General features: G+C 35.3%; 1 long non-coding RNA gene across 1 annotated transcript in view; it reads left to right on the top strand.

Annotated features, from left to right (window-relative positions):
• The first annotated feature begins 846 nt into the window (after nucleotides 1–846).
• LOC309640724 overlaps nucleotides 847–23,433 on the top strand; it is a 233,248-nt gene continuing 210,661 nt past the window's right edge. Inside the window, exon 1 of the long non-coding RNA XR_014252359.1 lies at nucleotides 847–7,663. This is a non-coding gene — a long non-coding RNA (uncharacterized lncRNA). The remainder of the gene's footprint in view (nucleotides 7,664–23,433) is intronic.

The raw sequence follows: 23,433 nt of genomic DNA, 5'->3' as shown, positions 1-23,433 counted from the left end.
AAGCAAGACTGGTTTCATGCAACAGTATTCTTGAAATGTTATGCGTAAGCTCAGAAAGTTCATTCATCATGGGAGTCTGAACACTGCTAATTGTTTTAAGCATCTTCTATTATATCACTGAAGTCCTCCTGTTACACAACAGCAGCCTTTGAATAATCTGTTTACTTAGTTACTGTATTTAATTATGGGTCTAACTTTCAAACTTTACAACCTTTCCCCATTTCTCTCTTACTAAAAGAAAATCAACGAACAGGAACCATTCCTGTAGTTTTCCTTTGTGAGGAAGGTCCCATCTGAGCAACATTATTCCAGCCACTGCAGTTCAGTTTTTATCCTTGACAAGAACACAGAAGTGGTCTTTTTTCCCCTTGAATGTGCATATTCCTGATGGAGCCTAAAAACTTCCATAAATCAATAAAGTAATTGCTACATAATGACCTATTGTTAGTGTTTGTGCCCAGAATGATGTCACAAGGGGGAAATGGAGCTACTGAATCAAAAAATGGCAGCTGTTTCCAATTTATTTGAGAGTCAGTTGGACAGAAAATTAAATAAACACATAGACAAGAAGGACAAGGGCAAGTCCTTGTATTATTCTTATGATAGTTTTAATTCAATTGCAGAAGTCAGCAGGCAGCTGATACTGTGGCCCAGAGTTTCATTAATTGCCTGTCTCACATGTCAGTGAGACGGCACATGCTCACTTCATCATTTTCAGCTTTTGTTATTTGCATTTTAAAACACACACATCAGTGAAGCATGAATCAAACTTTTCGTGTGTGTGTGTGTGTGTGTGTGTGTGTGTGGTTAGTACAGCCTTCTAAGTCTCAGAAATGTATGATTGGGAGACATGGTTTTATCCGCTACCTGCAATGATGGTGTCTCTCTCCTCCCTCAGGGCAGGTAGCCAAGAATTTTTAAAAATTACTTTCTCTTCCTTGGGGGAAAGCTGGAAGACTTGTATTTGTTGCAGAGCCTGAAGAAAAAGGCATCACCTGGTTTACAGTCACTCCTCTCCACTGTGACCAGGAGCTTTGATGTGCCCTTTTGATGTTCCTGCCTTGAGGCGGCTGGAGACGATTATCAAAAGTAGCCTTAACTGTCCAGGTTGGAGTTGGGGGTGCAGTAGCATTGCATGCCCGACTGCATATCCCTAATGTAAACAATTCTTCTGAGGTGGAGTTGCCAGAGTGTTTATGAAACTTCCAAGGTACTGCCAACACAGCCTGTATCTATGGAGCTTTAATTTTTGGAATGTCCTTTTGGCAGGATTCTATTGTCAGGTAATTTGCTATTTAGTGTGGTAGTCACTATTAATTTTTTTAAAAATCAAGGGGTCTAATTGTAACTAGAAAATGACTTCAATTCACCATCCAAAAGTATTGTAGTTTTCTCCTAAGAACCATACAGCCCAATTTTTAAAAGATTCACATATGCCAAAAGGACCTTTGGCAGGTAAACAATTCCCTTTTACGTCAGGGATAAGAAAACAGAAATCTGGTGTGCCGGCTAAAAATTCTTAGTATAAGGTAATTTTGGTTAGACTGTAACTAACTGAGGAAGAACGAAATTTTCTAGAGGAGATCCTGGGCTCCCAGAGGCTTGGAGGCCAGCTTTGCAACTAGGTTTTGTAAGAGTTAGAAGTAAAGGTGCTCTGGAGGGCAAAGAAGCAGGAAGCAGGAAGGACAGTGTGGGATAGTGCTGGAGGGTTTAAAAAGACAATAAACCAATAAACAAGTAAATGTACAATTTTAGAGAGTGATAAGTAGCATGAAGAACAATGAAGTGAGGTAAGGGAGATGAGAAGCATCAGTATTAGGAGTCTTCCTTGATATAATGGATCAAAAATCTTCCATGATAAAATGTTAAGAGCAGACATCTGCTAGAATGGAGAGAATATGCCCAGCAGGTAGATACCAGGGGGAAGAAAGAGTTACTCCAGGTACAAGGAATAGTAAGGGGAAAGATCTTTTTTCAGGATGAGCTTTCCGTGCTCAGTGAGGAGGCCAGTATGGCCGTAGAAGAACAAGAGAGAAGGGTACTTTGAAATGAGGTCAGAAAGCTGGGGAGGGGTGGGTGGTGGTGGAAAGGGGCAGACCATATAGGGATTTGCAGGCCATTTAAGAGCTTTGGATTTTACTTTAATTGCGTTAATGGTTCCCAGGGATAAGGAGAGAATACGACAGGCATGACGAAATGCTGATGCTGGAAGGTTGGCAAGACTCAGTTATGAGTTAGGCAAACCAGCGCCCAGTGATTGAAATGCATGCCTCAACAAAAATCACAAAGCACAAATGATTACATATTCTGAGACCTGCAGGAGTACTCATGGATCCTCACCATCACGAATGGTAAATCTCCACATGCACGGGTCTTCTGCATTTAAATTTTTTTACTTATGGGGGATGTCAATGGAAAGTTATGCTCCTGAAGAGCTATGTTTGCCTTCACATATGTTTTTTTCTGCCTGAATTCAATGTCAGATTCCTAAAAGCAAATTTCACATCTTGGAAACTCACTTTCATGGTAGTTCTTTTGAAAGGAATTAATAACTTTCACCAGAACTAAAAATTTAGGCTATTGAAAGTGTGTAGACTTTGTGCCTCTTTAGAGTCTTGTTGAATGGTCTTCTGGAGAAAAGTTAAGTTCTACAAATATGAAACCAGTTAAAAACATGTTGAATTTCAGTTCAAAGTTTTAATTTTACTTCTTTTAAAATGCCTTCAAATAGTAACCTAAGGCACCTCTAAAAAAAAAAAATGTCATGTGTATTAGTAATTTCGGAGGAAAGCAGATTATTTTACTCCATTCCTAGAGAGTAAAGGAATAAACCTCCCAAATTGGGCAGATATAGTAGAAGGAGATGGTAGCTGGAATGAAGGAACATTCACACGAAGAGACAGTGCCTTGGGAAGCAAAAGATTCATTTCTTTTCCTTCTGTCTTCCTCATGAAGAACTGAGTGTCTCTAGCAGGGAGATGGGAGGAAAGACAGGCCATTATTACCACAGAAAGCCAGACAGGTAAACAAACACTTTCTCCTTGATCAGTTTAGAAGCTTTCAGGGACCAGATTATTGCCAAAGAGGCATCTGCTTTTGAGAATTGAGGACATGCTTCTGGGAGGTTTCTGACATGAAGTTAAGACTCAGATTGCATTATATCAATAAGATAAGCACATAGCCTCTAGGAAAGTGAATGAGGGTGTTCTTTTTAATTTAGTCTTTTCTTCATGTATTTGTCTTTGTTTTTGTTGTCATATAGTTTAGTTGTGGTAAACATAAATCATGCTTACTTTAGTAAAAAAAATTTAATTGCTCTAATTTAGAATAGCGGTTAAAATGTATATTTTAGAATAAAATATATGTGGGTTGAAATCTCAGCTCACCCATTATAAAAGTTATGACCTTAGTCATCTAACCTCTTAGTTTTTGGCTCCTCATCTGTAAAACGGAAAATGTAGTGGTGCCTACCTAATTTTAAATGCCTGATAAATCTTGGCCATTACTATTACTATTAAGAAAAACTTGGATAGGTGTGGATTTTAATGACCTACGATAGTGCAGTGGTAAATCTACTGCAGTTGCTGGCAGTTTATATAACCTGCCAAGACAATTAAGAGATGAACTGCTTCCATAAATGGCAAAATGGAACAGTTTTTGGTCACAGATGATCACTGCGAGAATCTGTAAAGTACAATATAGGGGAGGAATTTCTCACTAGGAAAACTGCCTGGGAGTTCTGGGGGAGCCATCCAGTCTGCATCATTCTATCATGAATGTTTCCACTGGGTCAGTCTTGGCCATTGGCTTGAGTGTAGAATGGTGATAGTGGCAATTCTATAACAGTGGATGCATGGAAAGGACTGATAAATTTATAATGACCATTTCTTTGTCAAACTGGCCTGCACTCTTGAGGCTTCTAGGTTACAACCATCTGGTTCTCTTACTAACTAAACAGATCCCCAAATACCTCTCATTTTGTGATTTCTCACTCTATAAAATATGGAATTTTGAAACATGGTTTGTAAGAAAATATGTACTGTATTTTTATTTTATTTTTTTATATTTTATTCACTTAATAGAAATGAAACACATGTGAAAAAGGACCTAACCCCTTTTCTTTCCTTCGAGGGCCTTTAGAGGGCTGCATTGCAATATATATATCATAATGTGTTTTGCAGCTGTTGACCCAAGTAAAGAGAGAAACTCAGAAGAGCTCACAAAAATTAATATATTTTGGGATAAGCAAGGAATTCCAATTCAGGACAAGCAAACAGTAGCAAGCTACAGGTGAGTCTGTTGAGGGTTTGGGGTATGTTGTATTTATGGGCTGGGAATGTAAAGAGGGAAGAGTTCAGTCAGAGTTGGCTAAAATAAACAACAAGGGTATACCAACCTTGAAAACTTCCCAAGCACACAACATCAGTCCAGTAACACAAAGCTCAATTCAGGCCACTCTGTGAGGCCAGCCTGACCTGGGTGATCTTCCATTCATGCCTCTGGCAAAACTTCCCAAGGTTGATATGAGACAAGCTCTGATCAACCCCCTGTCATCTGAGAAAATTCTGACAATATCAGTTTTCTGTAAGTCACGCATTTGCAGGAAATCAAACTCCAAGTCCTTAAGTTTTGTCTTCCTGTAGGCACATGTGTGAGCTTCTCCATTTTGTACCCTCCAGTTCTATTTCAGATGGAATTTTTTTCACATTTCCCCCTTTTGATCAAGATCTTTTGCCGAAAGTATAGCTGATCAATAATGCCATTTAGGTCTTGTTTGTTATTTTTTTGGGGGGGGGTATAGTTCTTTATAGATGGATTGTATTGTATGCCATACAAAGCTGAGGAGGGTTGTCCTCAGACATCATTTTTTCATGAAGTTGAGATGGATCATCCTCAGGTATTTTGTTCCACAGAGCTGAGGAGGACCATCTGCAGGTGTCTTGTCCCATGGAAGAGGGAAATTATATGGAATGTCACTGTCCTCATTTAAACAAGCAGATTGAAAAATGAAGAATCTCAGTTATGTCCCTCTAAGGTGGATAGTTTAGTTTACACACATTTGAGAAGGAATCATCTCTATGGAAACAAAAGAAACACAAAGGCTAACAGTTCCAGCAAATTATAAATTTAGTTTCTGAGGTTTGGAGAGCAGACAATTGAGAAAATTTCTAGATTTTGGGTTCTAAGCATCCTCAGATGGAATGAGGGCAGGCAATAGCAACCTGACAGATTTTCCTGGATTGAAGTATGAACGTCTCTGGTGAGGTTTCTCAGTGACCATATATCAACAGGCACAAAGATTGTCCACACATGAGGTGTTGTGGTGATTTCTCTGAAGTTTATACAGTTGTTCCTTGGTATCCATGGGGGATTGGTTCCAGCACCTCCTCAAATACCAAAATCCATGGCTGCTCAATTTCCTTTATAAAATGGAGTAGTATTTGCATATAACCTATGCACATCATCCTGAATACTTTAAATCATCTCTAGATTACTTATAATACCTAATACAATGTAAATAGTTATAAATACAATGTAAATGCCATATAAATATTTGTTGACACACAGCAAGTTCAAGTTTTGCTTTTTGGAACTTTCTGGAATTTTTTTTTTTAACATTTTCAACCTGCAGTTCGTTGAATATGCAGGTGTGGAATGCACAGATACAAAAGGCCAACTGTATCAAGTTGTCCAGCTTTAGCTTTCATGGCCTAGGAAAAGAGCAGTTTTAGTTTCATAGTGAGTTCAAGTCAAAAGAGTGGGAGAAAATTGGAAATGTTAGTTTGGAGAGTTCTAGCCACAAACGGAAGGAAATTAGAGTTCAGGACTCAGTCCAGTTACAGGTAGAAAACAAAGTTCAAAGACAATTAAAAATACTAGAATCTGGTATCCATAAAGGTGTATTATTGAAATATAATTCTTCTTTCTATAATCATCCCCATTTTTATCAAAGATAACCACAGTAAGACTAAGTTAATTGTAAATTAAATGAAGTTTTAATAAACTTGGTCTGATTATTTACATAATTACAGCAAGAATATAGGCTCTTTTAAATCTGCTTTGCTGAAACTTTTCATAAGGAATCTTAGATTAGACTTTTAAAGTCTTTTTAAGCTAAGAAGCCAAGCCAAGGACTTGTCCAATTGTGTCCTGTTACAAGGAGAAATGGTTCCTGCTGAACTTATGCAAATACATATATTGTCATGAAAAATAAGACTAATAAGAGTTTCTGAATTCTGGAGAGATGAGGTAGGGAGAAAAAAAATAAATGTTTCAACCTTTGTTGCAAAGATACACTTTACGAAATTGCTGTAAGCTGTAGATAGTTTTAAAGAGAGGAGAAAAGGGGGTCTTTTAATTCTGGAAAATAACATTTAAGAACTAGCAACGTTTTAAATGAAGTCCTAAAAAATATAGCTATCTTTATCAGTTTTACATAATTTTTGTTTTGCTTCATCTTTTTTTTATTGGAGTATAGTTGCTTTATAATGTTTTGTTAGTTTCTGCTGTACAGCAAAGTGCATCAGCCACATGTATACATATATCCTCTCCTCTTTGGATTTCCTTCCCATTTAGCTCACCACAGAGCATCTAGTAGAGTTCTCTGTGTTATACAGTCTGTTCTCATTAGTTATCTATTTTATATATAGTAGAGTATATATGTCAAACCCCAATCTCCCAATCCATCCCACCCCTTTTTCCCCCCTTGGTATCCATACATTTGGCCTCTACATCTGTGTCTCTATTTCTGCTTTGCAAATAAGTTCACCTATACAATTTTTCTAGATTCCACATATATGCATTAAAATAAGATATTTGTTTTTCTCTTTCTGACTTGCTCTACTCTGTATGATGGTCTCTTGGTTCATCCATGTTTCTACAAATGACCCAATTTTGTTCCTTTTAATGGCTGAATAATAGTCCATTGTATATATGTACCACATCTTCTTTATCCATTCCTCTGTTGATGGGCATTTAGGTTGCTTCCATGTCCTGGCTATTATAAATAGTGCTGCAATGAATATTGGGGTGCATGTATCTTTTTGAATTATGGTTTTCTCTGGGTATATGCCCAGGAGTGTGATTGTTGGGTCATATGGTAGTTCTATTGTTAGGTTTTTAAGGAACCTCCATAGTGGCTGTATCAATTTACATTCCCACCAACAGTGTAAGAGGGTTCCTTTTTCTCCACACCCACTCCAACATTTGCTGTTTGTAGATTTTTTTGATGATGGCCGTTCTGACCGGTGAGAGGTGATACCTCATTGTAGTTTTGATTTGCATTTCTCTAATAATTAGTGATGTTGAGCATATTTTCATGTGCCTCTTGGCCATCTGTATGTCGTCTTTGGAGAAATGTCTATTTAGGTCTTCTGCCCATTTTTGGATTGGGTTGTTTTTTTGTTATTAAGCTGCATGAGCTGTTTGTATATTTTGGAGATTAATTCCTTGTCAGTTGCTTCATTTGCAAATATTTTCTCCCATTTTGAAGGTTGTCTTTTCATCTTGTTTATGGTTTCCTTTGCTGTGCAAAGGCTTTTAAGTTTTATTAGGTCCCATTTGTTCCTTTTTGTTTTTATTTTCATTACTCTAGGAGGTGGGTCATAAAAGATCTTGCTGTGATTTATGTCAAAGAGTGTTCTGCCTATGTTTTCCTTTAAGAGTTTTATAGTGTCTGGCCTTACATTTAGGGCTTTAATCCATTTTGACTTTATTTTTGTGATGGTGTTAGGGAGTGTTCTAATTTCATTCTTTTACATGTAGCTGTCCAGTTTTCCCAGCACCACTTATTTAAGACACTGTCTTTTCTCCATTGTATATTCTTGCCTCCTTTGTCAAAGATTAGGTGACCATATGTGCATGGGTTTATCTCTGAGCTTTCTACCCTGTTCCAATTATCTATATTTCTGTTTTTGTGCCAGTACCATACTGTCTTGATTGCTGTAGCTTTGTAGTATAGTCTGAAGTTCAGGGAGCCTGATTCCTCTAGCTCCATTTTTTTTTTCTCAAGATTGCTTTGGCTATTTAAGGTCTTTTATGTTTCCATACAAATTGTAAAATTTTTTGTTCTAATTCTGTGAAAAATTCCATTGGCAATTTGAAAGGGATTGCATTGAATCTGTAGATTGCTTTGGGTAGTATAGCCATTTTCACAATATTGATTCTTCCAATCCAAGAACATAGTATATCTCTCCAACTGTTTGTTTTGTCTCTGATTTCTTTCATCAGCATATTATAGTTTTCTGAGTACAGGTCTTTTACCTCTTTAGGTAGGTTTATTCCTAGGTATTTTATTCTTTTTGTTGCAATGGTAAATGGGATTGTTTCCTTAATCTCTCTTTCTGATCTTTCATTGTTAGTGTATGGGAATGCAACAGATTTCTGTGCATTAATTTTGCATCCTGCAACTTTACCAAATTCATTGATTAAATCTAGTAGTTTTCTGGTGGCATCTTTAGGATTTTCTATGTATAGTATCATGTCATCTGCCAACAGTGACAGTTTTACTTCTTCTTTTCTAATTTGGATTCCTTTTATTTCTTTTTCTTTGATCGCTATGGCTAGGACTTCCAAAACTATGTTGAATAATAGTGGCGAGAGTGGACATACTTGTCTTCTTCCTGATCTTAGAGGAAATGCTTTTAGTTTTTTACCATTGAGAAATACGTTGCTGTGGGTTTATTATATATGGCCTTTATTATGTTGAGATAGGTTCCCTCTATGCCCACTTTCTGGAGAGTTTTTATCATAAATGGGTGTTGAATTTTGTCAAAAGCTTTTTCTGCATCTATTGAGATGATCGTATGGTTTTTATTCTTCAGTTTGTTAATATGGTGTATCACATTGATTGATTTGCGTATATTGAAGAATCCTTGCATCCCTGGGATAAATCCCACTTGATCATGGTGTGTGATCCTTTTAATGTGTTGCTGGAGTCTTTTTGCTAGTATTTGTTGTTGCTTCATCTTTTGTTAGCAGTTTTATGAATTCATCAGTTTTAACATCAGGGTTTTAGAAATTCTTACCTTGTTCACACCAAATAAGCCTAATTAATGTAATATCCCCTTTTTATATGGAGAGAGAATTACCAATTAACTCAAATGGCAATAAAACAGTTCAAAGGCAAATATAGAAAGTTACAAAGATCTGAGCAAAACTTAGCTCTTAATATTGATAAAACTAGGTTTACTTAAATAATCAAAGACCTGATAAATACAAAACACAGAATCTTTGTTTTCTAGGCAGGTTACATTAAAGGTAAAGAAAAACATCTGTTTACAATTACTTATTAAAAGAAGGCAATAATCTAAAAAAATATTATCCTTTTAAAAAGAGAAAACCAAATTCTAGTTTTGCACCAGAGTACTTTTGATATTAAAATTCTTCCTTTAAAAAAAAAAAAAAACTTAAATAAATCCATCCCAATCTTAGTCAGTTTGACCACACATAAAATTCCTTTCTCAAGATTCCTTTCCACAAAGCTTACTATATCTATTTAGATTTTGTCCTTTTTCTTTTTTTATTTTGGAACAATCATTTTACTTTAGGACAAAGTTACTTTCTTTTCCCTCAATAAAAATGCATCTCCATTCCTCATGCTTTCTCTTACTGGCAATATATATGCTACTTATCATATACAGTCATTTTCAATTACCATAAAATCCTCCTTTTCATTCTCATTATTTTCCCAGAGATTTCATCTCCTAGCATCCTAATTAAACTTTGTCACAAGTGCATGGATCTTAATCCGTGGCATTTTGTGCCCTCCTACTTTTGCAAAACGGCCTGCTAAAGTCTCCAATTTATTATTCTTTCCCACCTTCTCTGCCAGCCCTGAAGCTAGCAGAGTGGTAGTAGACAACACATGTCCTTCTCTAATCTCAGCTCTTCTTCCTCATAGTAAAATTTTTAAAATGTGGCACAAAACATGTTTATTAATAGATCCAAATACCTTTTGTCTCTGCAAAAAAATTAAAAAGCCAGAAGGAGATAAACTTATGTTTAGCAATCAACATCTCAGTACATTATCTTATTTGGAAATGAGCTAGATATTCAAAAAACATCCATTATTTACTTTACTTAGTAGAAACTTTGATCAAATATTTAAAATACTTATTTTTAACAATTATGTTTGGATTAGACATTAAACAGCTAACCATCATCTTAAATTATTTTCTTGCTGAGAAATTTTGTAACAGAATTGGATGAGTTTATTTGATTTTCAGTTAACCTGGGTAGAATAAAAGTATTATACTAAATGTTGATAACTCTAAAGTTATATCCTACTTAATTAAACCAAAAACTTAAGCTAGCTTTTATTTATCAAAGATTATCCCAGATTATGTGAACTTGAAAAACGTTTGTGTTAGTTTCTATGTTTCTGAAAGTATCATATTTATATAAATGCTTTATTTTCTTTAAGCCAATTAAATAGAGCACATTACAAATTAATTTTGGCAAGGAAACTTCTATAGAGGTCTATATTTTAAAAGGCTCTTTTTTCCTTCTAGTCTCTGTGGGCAATGTTTTAGTTATCTCCCAGGTGTTTACATTTCAAAGACGTAATAAGATTTAAAATTCCGAGGGACAGAGAAAGAATGCAAGGGTCTTTTTTTGGGGGGATGGAGAATTTTGGGGTATATTTGTCTATTATCAGAAGTCTAGAGTAATTACTATTTACATTTTTTTTTTTTTAAATGCAGGACAATTGTATTTCCAATGTCCTGATATTTTTTTTACAGTATCTGCAAATGTCTGAAGGAAAATTGGAAAAGGTCTGAGTGGATTTTGGGTTCAAATCAAGAAATTTTTTCCTTTCTCTTTTTTTGAAAAGGCAATATTGGTGAGAGTTTAGCACTAGAGAAATTAGGGGAGTTCAGATAGAAAAGGGGATTACGGGAAACCTCAGATGTTGCTGCCAACGAAGAAGCCTCAGATGCTTTTTTTTTTTTAAGTCTCCTTTTAGTTGTTTATTTGCTTCAGTTAACTTTGAAACGGTATTTCGTAAAGAGGCAAATTTTAGAATGCTGAATATGTTTGGAAGCCTCTAGGTATCAATTAAAATAATTCTTTTGCTCTAGTCTTTTAATTTAGTCTAGAGAAAAATGAATTTAGAGAGATTGTAACATAAAATTGGCTTGGGTCCCTGAAAGAGGGTTACTCTTAGAGCATTTAGATGATTGCGATCCCATTTCTCAGAGGTTTTTTTGAGAGCAAAAGAAAAATCTCTAGATAGTCTGATGGTGTTTAAATGCTCAACTGTGCCCCCAGTATTATTATTATTTTTATTATCATTATTTTGTTTTGCTGTCAAGAATTCCACAGGAATTATATGGAAATTCTAGACTGTTATCAACAAGAAAACAATCAAATACTGACCAAAAAAGATGAAGCCTTTAAATAGGTCCCAAATGAATTTGTAGAGCTCAACCAAAAGGGAGGGAGCTCAAACTCTGAGACTTACCCTCAAACACCAGGGTTGGCGGGAAAACAGTGAGCTCAGTGGGCTCTGTGAGTACTGGCACCTGTTTGTTCACTGGCCTAAGAGTTGTTGAGGGTATTCTTTGAATCTCACTTCTGACACCATAAATGTTAAACTCAGGTAAACTGAGGCAAGCTCAAAAAGATGAGTTTATTTGGGAATAGCAGAGGAATTGCAATGTGGGACAAGAAAATTTAGCAAGCTACAGGAGAGTCCATTGAGAGTTTGGGGTAGTTTGTGTTTATGGGCAGGGAATGTAAAGGGAGAAGAGTCCAGTTAGAGACAGTTAAAATGAAGAGAAACAGAGACCAACATTGAAAACTTCCTGAGCAGACACCATTAGTTCATTCACACAAACAAAGCTCAATTCAGCCCATTTTGAGGCCAGCCCAACGTGTCAGTCATCTTCCATTCATGCCTCTGGCAAAAGTTCCCTAGGTTGATATAAGACAACCTCTGATCAACCACCTATCACCTGAGAAAATTCTGACACTATCAGTTTTCTGTAAATCAGGTATTTATGGGGAGTCAGTCTCTTAGTCCTTAAGGTTTGTTTTCCTGAGGACACAGGCATGAGAGTCCCATTTTATAACCTCTAGTTCTATTTTAGATTGAAATTCTTTCACACAGCCTATCTTTTGGATATAGATTCAGGAACTGCCACCGTTAGTGATTTCAATTATGTATCCATGGAATTATGTGGAAACCTTTATTACAGTGTATTTTTTAAAGAGAAAAAAATGACTAGACTTAATGAAATAGTAATAGAGAAAATAATGGAGGATGTAAAGTTGCATATAATCACCAAGTTTTCACTTGATATTACCTCGAAAATAAACTTCCTCTCCCCCCACATGCTTAAAATACTTATATATAAAGTGTTTGTTTTTCTTCTTTTTTTTCAGTATCCCATCAATATAGCATCAAAACATAACATGAATTGCTTTGGCGATGTTAAAAAAGGAGTAACGTTTGTGTCTAAGCAACCCCGTTGTCTTTCCATCTGAGCTTCACTTTTAAAGCTGCGTAGTTTTGTATGAGATTTGCTTGTAAGTCAGGTTTTATGAATCAAGAAAACTCTGTATGGTCTTGCTAAAGCAGCATGAGCTGCTAATTTCTTTTTACACTACCCGTCTCTGAGACACATGCACACACTTGTGGGTTTAAGCACATACCCTATTAGTTTTTTATACTTAATAGGGCCCTTGGCATTTTTGAGTCTTAGACTAATTTGTTTTATGCTGCCTCCCTTCTGTTGTAGTCAGGAAAGCGAGTTGCCTTAAAAAAAGTGCCCTGTGATCATCCTGCATGAAGGGCACTACATATGTCCTATCGTCTGATTGATTAGATACTCTCCTCCCTCATCTGTTTTCCTAGCCACTGGAATTTAAAGAAGGATGAAGCTCAACTTGCCATACACAAGATATTGTGATTGTCTTTACCCTCCCCAGCTCATTAAGCCCATAAATCTTATATTCTTCATAAAAATATTTAAGACCAAGGAGGAAGTAGTTCATTCACCAAAGGGATCTTGTCAAGGTGGTGTGTTGTATATTTTTCATAACATTATCACATAACCAAACATTAAGAATCTATCTAAATTAATCCCTACCTCAAGAGTCTTACATCAATGCTAAAGAAAGATGGTTCTACTACACCAATTTCCTTGGAACTTTAGATATGACTAGATTGTGTTTTTCTTAATAGAAGGTGAATTGGGGTTACATTTTGTTGACAAGAGTCAATAGTATTTAGTAATCTCCCCACCCATCAGGTGTTATTTAGACACTCTACCTCAGTTCTCTATGTCATCATTTAGTGCCTTGAAAAAGCTAATTTAGTGCCTAACAAAAGGAAAAGTCATGATTTAATCATCAAAATAAATTAACAGTATAGTTAAAACAGTATGAGATGTGCCTACATTTCTGTCAATGTTGAGCTCAATGAATTGAGCTTGATAAAAAATTCAATGTACAAATGGATTACATGAGAATGCTATTGTGTGCATTTTAAGGTTTTATTTTTAAAGCACTTATGATTCATCATTTTACATATTTGTAACATATTTTAATAATATAATTCAGATCATGTAATTAAAAATTTGTAATAGCATATAACATTTATTATCATTGGGATTCATTAGTCTATTACTAAAATTCAGTTCATTCTAAGCAAAAGTAAGTTTTTTACACCTGTACATAATTTTGTTATTATTTTTTATGGAGAAATATGCTTTATTAGCTTAATTATAATGCACTTTAAAATCTATAACTGAACACCGAAAACTTCATTTGCACACCAGGGCCATTTTTATAATTTTAAAGTAAAGTATGTGTGTGGTTTGGCTATGAGCATCTCAGATCGAAGCTTATTAATTCATTCTGAAAGCACTTGAGTTTCTGTCATTACAATATTCTCTTTTAAAAACCACCACTGACTTTCATCACTCTTTGCCTCATAGTCCACATTTTTGGCTATGAGGTTTTCCATTCTGTTTCCTCTTTCCCTCTTTTTATTTAAGTTAGTAATAATTTTGTCTGGCCCCGTTCTTTAAGTAAAATATGAGGTTATATGTTAATTATACCAACTCATTTCTTCACTGTCTTCTTATGCACAAATTAGGCATTCCATGTAAACATGCCACTCTATTAGATAGTATAAAAGATATTTTTCAATAAAGGAATTATCGATTTCAAGGGGTTCCATGTGTAAATATTACTCTTCCTTCTCAGCAATTTTTCGGAATCTAGGGCTCTCAAATAATCTGGCATTGTAACAAGGTAGGGCCCTTTTTGATTATCTCCCCTCCTCTCTGAACTGATTTAGACACTTACTAAAGAGTAAAGAAACTCAAGCATGAAGATACATCTATCTCTGAGTCTTTACCATTTCTTATAGGACCACCAATAGGACAGATTGCTGTTCTCTGTTGCAAAAAAGTTAAACTTTCTTCTGTGGGGGTTTAGAGGATCTCTCACGTGTTCAGATTGATCTGCAATGTCCAGACTAGATTTTTCATAATTTCTGGACTATAACAAAGGAACCAGAGATAAAGTCAATGAGATTTTGTGAAGTTATTTGTGAGAACCTGGCTGACTATTGAGATCAGGCCTCTCAGGAAGCCAGCTCCTAGGAGGAGTCACCATGCTTCTAGAATCTAGACTCAACTTTGCAGGTCCAGAAATGTACAATTATTTGAACACCTGGAGATTATGCGATTCTGAGGGACTGAGCCACATAAACTAAATTTCACAAGCTATTAAACCAAAATAAAAATGTCTAGATTTGTTTAATCTTCTAGAAGAACATTGTAGAATATTAATCTTTATTTAAATCATGAGTTTAAATATCAACATACATTCACAAGCAAACTTCAAAACTCCTAACTATTTTGGTATTTTCTTTAAAATGGATTATATGTATAAACTTAATAATATCTCCCCTGTAGGGTTGTGTGAGGATAGTATATTATGTATATATCTGTATATATATATAAATATATATATATATAAATATATATATAATACTATATTTCCCTGTCATATACTATTTTATATTAAATATATGATATACAAATGTATGCTCTCTCTATATAAAGAGAGAGCATATATATATTATATATATAATATACTAGCCTCACACAACCCAACAGGAGATATGTTATTAAGTATGTATTTATATATATATCTATATTTATATATATATCTGTTTTAAAAAGAACAGCAAATATACACAGAAAACATATTTGTATATCATATATTTAATACATATAATTTATTTTTAATATAAATATATATAATTCCAGATAGTTAAGTAATTTAAAAGATTTACTAAGGTTTTATGCTACATGTCAGATTCTATTCCAGGAGACAGAGATACAACTGTGGACAAGACAGAAAAGGACCTTACTTTCTTGGAGCAAATGATAGAGGGAGATGGAAAATAAATCAATGGACAAGATTTCAGATTGTGATAAATATTGCACAGACAACAAAACATAATAATGTGATAAGAGAGACTCAGGTGAGGTAAAGACTACTTCAAACTGGGTGGTCAGGAAAGACAACTTAGGAGAAATGACATTAGAGATGAGATCTAAATATTATAGAGAACTTGAACATATGAGCATCTGGGGACAGACTGCTACTGGGAGAGGAGACAGCAGGTGCAAAATTCAAAAAGCAGGCATGAGTTAAATGTGTTTGAAAACAGGAAAGGCCAGTACGACTGAAGTCTAGTGAGTGAGGGGGAGAATAATGCAAGATTTAACCTTGGAATCTCACTGGGGCTACCGCCCAAAGTCCTGGGCTTTCATTCTGTCTGTAATGGGAAGGCAGTGAAGAGTTAACTAGGGAAGAGATGATATCTGTTAAATATCTCAAGAAAGAATTGGAGGGATGAAGAAGGCAAGGAGGAATCAATTATGAGGTCAATTCAGTAGCCTTGATGACTTGGACTAGGCAATTTTTGAGTTGAGGGAAGTGGACAAATTAAAGGTATTCTTTGGAATTAGATTAACAGACTGTACCTGTGTCAGACAGGGAGGAAAATCATGGATATGCTTTAGTTTATGATTGATCACCTGGACAAATGAGGATTCCATTTGCTGAGATGGAGCAGATTGAAGCATGAAAAGTTTATCAGTCAAGTTCATTTTGAGATACATATCACCTATCTAAGCAGAAATGACGAATAGACAGTTGGAAGTATAAATCTTTAACTCAGGACTAAAGATGCAATATTGAGTGTCATCTGAGTATAGATGGTATTTAAAACCATGGGCCTGAATGAGATCACATAGAAGGAATATGTAGATGTAGATATAGAAAAAAAAAAAAAAAAAAAAAAAGAGGACCAAGTATCAAGCCTCAAGGAATCCTGATATTTAGAGATTAAGCAGTAAAAGAAGTCAGCAAAGGAAAAGAAAATTAAACAGCCAGTGAGATGGAAAGAAACCTGGATAGGATTGTGTCACAGTGTCAGAAAAGAGACTACCTCAGGAGAGAGGAAGCTGAATACGGATGAGAATCCAAGCTAGGTTAAGACTTAACAATTGATTTGGCAAGGTGGAGCTCACTGGTGACTGGAACAAAAGAACTGTCATTGGAGTGGTGAGGATAGAAGTCTACTCGGAATTATTTTTCTCATTTCTAAAATATTTCTGCTTAAAGAACCAGAATTGATCAGGTAAATGTCAAGAGCCCCCTTCCCCCTAAAAACAGAGGAAAAATTCTTAATATCAAACTAGCCATTTTATTTGTCATCCAAAGCAGTGTTCATGCATGCCAAAGGTGTTATATAATTGTTATGCAGATTGTGGCTTTCTTTAGTTTAACATTTTAATCATGTCTTTCTAACATGCTCACCTTGATGAGTTATGGATGATACCCAAGAACCTTAACAATTGGAAATGGGGAATCCCATGTTTCTCATCAGCAATATATTCAAGATGAGTTACTTCTGCAGATGGTCAAGTTTATCCATTTTACGTTGATTCTTACTTGCCTCGATTTCAGATGGTGACATTTGCTGAATGGATTCCCAAATGCTGATGAGCTCTCTATTTGTAGCATGTAGCCTGATTACAATGAAAATAAAGAATTCTTGATTTTGGGGGGCCCGATTCTGGACAGAAGAGACATCAAGTATTTTTTGACACTTGCTTGGTATCACCTCTATTCCTGTCACCTTTCTCTCATGCTGTCTTTATATATGAAACGACAACCATAAGTCACCTCCCTCTCTGCAGCCCACATGTTCCTCAAAGCTGTTCCCGTGAGCTGTGCATTTTTTCTTTGCCAAGTTTTCTGTCCCTTCCCGTGCTCCTGACATCATTCCTTTCTTCAGGATATATATTTTTTAAGACATTAGAGGGAACAATAAATACTAGGTGTTACGAAGTAAGTCTTTGGCCTTCGATGAAGATAACTTCGGGTTAAATTCTCCAGAAATTGTGTCTGCCTTTTCTTTTACAAAGGAACTTCAAAAAACATTCACTTTTTAAATTGACCTATTTGTGCTTCTAACTACTGCATGCATTAAATTTAAAATACAAGCAGTTATCAGAAATGCAGATTTAAATATTCTTCATATAATAAATTTTCAACTTCTGCCTATTTCTCATAAAAGGGAACTAACAGCAAGGACGTTGATTAGTTTGGATGTTACAGAAAAGGAATCTTTAGAAACATCATATTATAATAATCAAGTTACTTTAGTTTTAATTCAATAACGTTTTTAAGTAACACATACACATTTTCACTGAAAGTCATACGTGTTTTAAAAATTTACTTGGAAATACTGCATAAAAGACAATAAAAATATTTAAAGCCAGCAATGCACATTTATGCTTAGAACATAAATTTGGGACAGCATTCTATATGCTATACTCAATAATGGTAGATTCTATTAAAGTTGTTTTGCAGATATTCAGTGGCAAAATAGAAATGAGTTATGAGTAAGCAAACTAATTCATCCAAATTGTTTTTAATATTTATTTTAAACTAGAGAAGGGGGGTGTATATGACTTAAGTTACCCTACATTGAAAGCCCCTTGAGGGCAGAGTCAGTTTCTGTCTACATCACTCTATACATTCCCTGAGATAGCAGCATATCTATATAAACTATTAATAAATTCATAAGGACAGTGAGGCTGTGTGAGTAGTAGACCGAGTCAACGTGAAATAGGTCAGAGCATCCTCCAAAGCTTTGCTATGAGGATTTTTCTGTGTCCCTTGTTTATCTTCCCTCCACATCAGAGTTGCAATGCCTCGCTCACTGTGGAGGTCCTATAAATATATCCTGAATTAATTGAATAAAGAATGTGTTTAAGGAAACCTTTTGCAGTATTCTGTAGGTGGTAGGGGATCTCTCATGCTTCGTTAAATTGGCCAACCATTTAATTTTGCATGTGTTTTAATAAATTAGGTCACACAGAGAGGTTGAGATTTCTTGCCCAATGCTCTAAAATGCCAGACATTAGAAACTCAGCACCTCAGATCCTGAGGTTATGAATTTTGCTGGGTTTATTAATACTTTTGCTTTTGTTTCCTCATTGGTTAAATAAGGGTAAGGATTCTTTCCACACAGATGCTACAAAGCGAATGAAATCCCCAGCAAAACAGGGAAGAATAGGGCTTATAGGGCTCTCTCTGGTCGTGCAAGTGACCTCAAGCTCTCCTTTATGCCTGGAAGATTTTTTTTCAACTTTAGGCTAAATTCCTCCTATGGAGTGGTGACACCAGGCCCACAGTGTCAAAAAACTTTTAGTTTTGCTGGGTTTCAGAGCAGATCCCTTATTCATGGTGGAAAACATAAACTATTTTTCTGTTTTCACCAAGTTCTACTCTCTTTAAAATATGTTCTCACGGAGAAATAGTAGAACCTAGTGGTTAAGAGTTCAGTCTCTGGACCCAGACTCATATCTCTGTCATTTTTCTGGATGTTTGGCTTTTGGCATGTCTTCAAACCTCTTTGGGCCTCATCCTTGAAATGAGGGGAAACAGATCTACTACAAAGCCCTGCTCTCAGGATTAAATGAGATAATGCATGGAAAACACTTTGTGTGATTACTGGCAGGTGAATAATACTCATTAAGTATTAGCTGTTGGCACTATTGTATATTTACTTGATAATATAAAATATGCTCTTGAGCAATTTTAGCCACCAGATTTAAGGAGAAAAATAAGCAGTGAGTTTCCTTTGTTGACACTACCTGGTTCTCAGAAACTTTTAACAAAGTGTACCATGGAGAATTTCTGGGTCATGGTGTTAAGGGCAGGAAGGCGGTAGCTTTCTATAACAAAGAAAATAAATGATGGGACATATGATATCACTTATATGTGGAATCTAAAAAAAAAAATGATAGAAATGAACTTATTTACAAAACAGAAACAGACTCACAGACTTCGAAAACAAATCTATGGTTACCAAAGGGAAAAGGTTGAAGGGAGGGATAAATTAGGAGTTTGGGATTAACACATACACACTACTATATATAAAATAGATAATTAACAAAGACCTACTGTGTAACACAGGGAACTCTACTCAATATTCTGTCATTACCTAAACGGGAAAAGAATTTGAAAAAGAATAGATATATGTATATGTATAACTGAATCACTTTGCTGTACACCTGAAACTAACACAACATTGTAAATCAACTCTACTCCAATATAAAATAAAAATTAAATAAAAGAAAATAAATGGTGGGACACCCACAGCGTGACTGCTCAGCCGCAGTTCCTCCTTACCCTGCAGTCATTGGTGAAAGCATGGTGCTGTCCTGCAGTTCCTCCTTACCCTGCAGTCATTGGTGAAACATGGTGCTGTCCTTAGGGAAGATGCTGTGGGAAGCGAGGAATAAGCGCTCACAAGAAGCATGTGATCTCGTTTAAAGGTAAAATGGGGAGGAAACGCAGAGTCACGGAAAGATCCAAAATAAAAGAGGATGAATGGCCATGTGAAGGCCCAGCCGCAGGGGCAGAGCAAGACTGAAATGGGGCAGTGTGATCTAAACATGTCATTGAAAAACCTTGAGTGTATAGGCGGCAAAAAGGAAAAAAAAATTTTTTTTTTAATCCTACTGTCCTTTCAGACCCTATGCTGTAGACTTTCCCCCCGACTTTTTGTCAAAATTTTGAGCATCTCCAGCAGCTTTTCTATCCCTGTTTAGCCATAAAAGCCCATTTCGGTAATTAAAATTCTTCATCCAGTGAACACTTCCATCTTTTATCCAACTTAAATGTTCTTCCTCCCACTGCTCTTGTCTCAGGCAAGAAAAACTGCAGTGGGGGACATGGTGGGTTTCTTTCCTTCTCTTTTTCTCACTCTCTCCGCTACCACTTGCTAGTTGTTGTTTGATCGCATCTAAAGTTGTACTAAAAAAAGAGGTGAAAGGAGATTTTACTAGATGGATAGAATTGTAACTATTTCTTCAGACTGTCAAGTTACTGGACTGTACTTTATGCTTAAACAACCTGGGCTTTTTTCTGGTGGATTTAAACATACACACACACACACACACACACACACACACACACACATCACTGTTTATTTCCCAATAGGGTGATTCAGGTACATATACTTTGTAAAGACATGCTTTTATTCAGGGTGGGGCCCATGCTTTTCTTAAAATTAATTTTAGTTTTTCAATCAGCTTTTTCTGTGCTAAGCTACAACTTAGAGTCCTATACTTCTTTAAACTAGGAAGAAAGGAAACATTGCATTTTATCTCTTTATGGCCTTTAACTATGTAACTTTGATTTTGGAGATTGACACAGCTTTCCCTGAAAGGGTTCATTTTGAAAATACTGATGTGAAATAGCTGTTCTTAGGAAGGCAACAAAAAAGTACAGTTGTGTATCAGGAACTGTAGTGCATGCTTTGAAAATTCAGTCTTCGAGGAAAGCAATTACCTCATTTTGAGAATGGAAATGCCTCAATTTACAGTGGGCATAATTTTTTATTTCCCAGCAAACAGGCAGAAATGCAGCTGTTTGCAAAGAACCTATTTTCTCACTAAACATTTTTCTAATTCTTGAAAAAGAATTACTAACTGAGAATTGCCTGACTATATAGTAGTAATCATAGACCACCCAAGCATAGTTTTTACAAGGCCGAATTTGCAAAGGCATGCTTATTGCCCGAGGTTATCAGAAGAAAAATAAATGGCTATTTATTAAGTTATAATGATGAAAAATAAAAGTGGTCAGTCATGCAGGATTTCATTAGAATAACTCATGATCATTTTACCAAAATATTTAACAAAATTTTCAGTGCTATGAATTAAGATGTAGATGGCTGAAAACAAACAGCTCTGCCTTTACTCTAACCCCATATGGTAGAGGCAGAGAGCATTATCCATTTCCACCGAAATGCACCGAAGCTCAACAATAAATCTGACAAACATTGCATGTCTTTGTAGGTGCAAATTGAGGATTGAACATCGAAATAATGAAGTTATTCCATTGCTGAGGTGCAAATTAGCAGTCAGATGGCAGATACTAGCAAGGAAGAAGACAAAGGGAAGGGAGTACATAATAATAGAAACATATTGTTACTACCTACCCAAAAGCCTATATTTCAAAAATAGAGAAATATCGTAGAAAAGAACAGAAGGCATTCTAGGGATTACGTTCTCTCTGACTGCTCTCTATGGAAAGCATTTTTGAAAAATTCCTGTTTGCACTATATGAATTGAAACTATATCTCAACTTTCCATTTCAAATGTCCCCAAAGGACAGAAAAATTTTAAATGAAAAGGATAACATAGTGATAATATTGTGCAAGCACTTGTACTCAACTTTTCACAATGAATGAGATTTATGTATTAGCTTTGATAATTGCCACAAGTGTGGGTGCCTGTTTTTGAACTAAGTTTTAAAAGTTGTGATGCCCCCATGAAGTGTTTCTGTTACGAGGATGCAGACTTCAAGAGTGCTTTGGTAGCTGTAGAGGGATGTGATAAATATTCCACCTGAAACTTAGAAAACGTATTCCAATCTCATTATGACAGAACTGGTTTTTTATTAAGTTATATACACAAGTAAAACATGAAGATATGGAAAAAAGGAAAAATATATCAGACCCATCTAGAAAAAAAAGGACTAACCCTTATACCAACAGGAAGAGGCTGAGCATTACCAGAACTATAAAGACACCGTAAATCAAACAGCATAGAGTTTAGAACATCAAAAACTCAGAAATTTTCATCTATTATTAATTATGATAAAAAATTCTATCTCAGAATATTTTACACAGCAACTGTTGCCAAGAAAATCTACATCTTTCTGAGCTGAGGAAAGTTAGAAATAAGAACTAAGGCTCTAAACTTCCAATGAAATTGGATGGCCATTAATAAAATATTTCAATGTCTTTGTACATTTTTCTTTCAATTAAAAAGCCATATTTTAAAAAGAAGACAATTTATTATTTCAATGGCATTTAAATATTTAATGGAACTACAATTAGAATAGCCATATATAATGTGTCAATTTACTGTTTCTTAAAAAATTATTTTTTGCTGTTAAATTTTGTTTTTTCCACCTATATGTAAGTGTACCTGTGATAGAAATTCTTTAAAAACTTTAGAAAAAATTAATATTATAGGCTTTATTCTGACTTTAAAATGAAAGACTTTTATTAACCTCTCTATTACCCTTTTTATTAACCTTTTGAGTAAGTTTCTTATTAGCCAACATAGGCAATAGCAGAGTAGGTTTCCTTACATTACCTCCAATGGTCTTGGAGGAGCTAAAATTAGTAGATAGAATGCAGTACAACTAAACTTCTTTAAAAAATCTGTATCCATTCCATATAAACAGACTTTCTATCCACTGAACACCTATATTCTAATTAACATCATAACTTCATCTTTCTTGTATCTACATCTGTAACTGAGATTTTTCTGGTAATGGAATGATGTGGGAGTGTGGATCGGAGCTAACCTCAAAAAATCCAGGAAGATCCTTCAACCTTTGCTTTGGTTACAAAGCCCTAGATGGAGTTGAATTTTCTTATGTGATGTGGATTTGAGATTAGAAGTGTGTGTGTGTGTGTTTTCTTTTTCCTATAGGAGTATAGATCTGTTACGACATAAGTAGTTTTGCCATGAATTCAATGAATACAATTCTTCTGAAAACAAAATCTGTATACTAGGGATTCTAGATGCAGCAAGTTCGTAATAAATGGTTGCTGAGAGATAAAATCTTAGTACCCCTACTTAGAGCATAGATGACTAGGAACCCTGTGAAACTAGAGCGAGCGTGAACTTCCCTCACTGTCTTGGGAAAATCACTAACCTTCCTGAATCCTTTCTTTCTTCAACTATAAAGAATGATATTAATAATATGAATAACTACTTAGCTCAAATTTTCAGTCCCAAGGACTTACATGTAAAACTGGGATAAGAAGATTTACTTATATGGTTGTTGAAAGAATTAATAAACAGT

The sequence above is a fragment of the Balaenoptera physalus genome (assembly GCF_965194825.1).
Source record: "Balaenoptera physalus genome assembly, chromosome: 13".
NCBI classification, from domain to species: Eukaryota; Metazoa; Chordata; class Mammalia; order Artiodactyla; family Balaenopteridae; genus Balaenoptera; species Balaenoptera physalus.
The sequence above is the reverse complement of the archived record's forward strand: the minus strand, read 5'-3'. Positions and strand labels throughout refer to the sequence as shown.